We start from the raw sequence: 2603 nt of genomic DNA on the forward strand, positions 1-2603 counted from the left end.
GTCCCTCGGGGGATATCAAAATGATTCGAGCTCTGGAGCCGTTCTCGTTGGACGAACCATCTACAAAGATCCTCGACGACGCCTGGGTCGAGGTGACTTGGGGTGAGTCTTCTGCGGGATCCTCCTGGAATCCCGTGCATTCTGCTATAAAATCGGCCAGGGCCTGACTTTTTATAGCAGTTCGCGGAATGTACAAAATCTCAAACTGACTGAGTTCGATCGCCCATTTTAACAAACGTCCCGATGCTTCAGGTTTTTTGCAAAACCTACCTTAAAGGTTGATCGGTCATGACGTGTATCGAGTGGGACTGGAAGTACGGTCTGAGCTTCCGCAAGGCCGTAATAAGGCAGAACGCCAATTTCTCCATCAACGGGTACCGGGATTCAGCCCCGAGAAGTCTCTTGCTGATGTAGTAGACTGGTTTCTGAACTCGGTCTTCTTCTCGTACCAACACGACACTAGCTGCATCCCCAGTGACAGCCAGGTAGAGAAAAAGAGGCTCTCCTGCTTTGGGTTTGGATAGTACGGGTGGCTCGGCCATTCGAACTTCTTATTTCCTCGGAGCAGGTTGTAGAATGGCAAACACTTATCGGTGGACTTGGAAATAAACTGATTGAGGGCTGCCACTCTTCCTGTCAGGCCTTGGACATCTTTTCGCGACCTGGGCGAGGGAAGCTCGAGTAGTGATCTGATCTTGTCGGGGTTTGCTTCGATTCCTCGGGTATTGACTATGAAGCCCAGGAACTTCCCGGACGCGACTCCAAAAGTGCACTTCTGTGGATTAAGCCTCATGCCATACTCCCGTAGTATCTTAAAACATTCTTCCAGGTTGGAAACATGGTTATCGGCAGTCTTTTACTTGACTAGCATGTCATCAACGTAAACTTCCATGTTTTTCTCGATCTGGCTTGCGAACATTCTGTTTACTAACCTTTGGTAGGTAGCTCCGGTGTTCTTCAGCCCGAACGGCATGACCTTGTAACAATAAACGTTAGTCGGGGTCATGAAGCTGGTGTGTTCCTGGTCCGCCGGATTCATGGCGATCTGATTGTAGCCTGAATACGCGTCCATAAAGGACATGAGCTCGTGCCCTGCCGTGGCATCTACCAGTTGGTCAATCCTTGGCAGTGGAAAACAATCCTTGGGACAGGCTTTATTCAGGTCGGAGAAGTCTATGCAGGTCCGCCATTTTCCATTGGGTTTCGGGACCAACACGGGGTTGGCGACCCATATTGGAAACTTGGCTTCACGGATAAAGTCGCATTTCTTGAGCCGGGCCAACTCTTCCTCCAAGGCTTCAGCTCGAGTTGTTCCTAGGCGTCTTTGCTTCTGGGACTTGGCGGGAATGCTTTTATCCAGATGAAGTTTATGCATGATGACACTAGGGCTGATTCCCACCATGTCCTCATGGGACCATGCAAACACGTCCAGGTTATCCCGCAGAAACTTAGTCAGCTCCGCCTTCCTCTTGCTACAGAGGTTTTTCTAGAGCTTGACCATACGTGATGGATTTTGCGGATCAATGTTCACTTCCTCGAGCTCCTCAATCGCCTGGAGCTCGGATCTGTCCTCGCCTATTCGGGGGTCAATATCCTCACTTAAGACGACATTTTCCACTTCGGCGCTTTGAGGTTTTTCAATCTCAGGATCAGCTAAGGGTTCCTGAGATTCCTCTTCACCATCTTGAATAGCCATTGCCAGCTGCCCGGGTTTAGATTTTCCCTTCATAGAAATGCTGTAGCATTCCCTGGCAGCGAGCTGATCGCCACGAACAGTGCATATTCCCGTGGAAGTAGGGAATTTCATCGCGAGGTGGCAAATGGAAGTGACGACCTCAAACGCCATGAGCGTAGGTCGTCCCAAGATCACGTTGTATACAGCGGAGCAGTCGATGACCACGAAGTCGAGGAGCTTGGAGACTGTCCGAGATCCTTCCCCTAGGGTGATCACCAGCTCGATCGTCCCTATTGCTGCTGATCCCTCTCCCGAAAAACCATACAACATCATGGAGGTTGCCTTTAGCTCGGCGACGGTCAAACCCATCTTCTCCAACGTGGATCAGAACAGGAGGTTCACCGAGCTCCCATTGTCGATCAGCACCCTCCTCACCCTCCGATTGGCGAGATGAACTGCCACGACCAAAGGGTCATTGTGAGGGAACTGGACATGGCCCGCATCTTCCTCCATAAAAATGATCGGTTGCCTCTCCAATTGCTGCTGCTTTGACTGACGCTACTCCAGGACGAACTCTACTCCGTTATGAGCCTTTAGTTCATTCACGTATCTCTTCTGGGCGCCTCTGCTCGTGCCGGCAATATGCGGACCTCCAGAGATGGTGGATATCTCTCCTCCAACTACGGGAGGAGGGACGTCCTGATCTACCCGAGGCCCGGGCTGATTGGCCGGGACTTCTGGAGCAGGTTGACTTGCTGGAACCCTGTTCCGCACGTACTGAGCCAAGGGGTCGGCTCGAATGAGAGTCTCGATCTCGTTTTTTAAATGCCTACAATCGTCGGTATTGTGGCCAACATCGTTATGAAAACGGCAAAACTTGGAGGTGTCTCTCTTCCCCTTGTGGTGCTTTAATGGCTCCGGCCTCTTC

This window comes from Humulus lupulus, chromosome 2 (assembly GCF_963169125.1).
Source record: "Humulus lupulus chromosome 2, drHumLupu1.1, whole genome shotgun sequence".
NCBI lineage: Eukaryota > Viridiplantae > Streptophyta > Magnoliopsida > Rosales > Cannabaceae > Humulus > Humulus lupulus.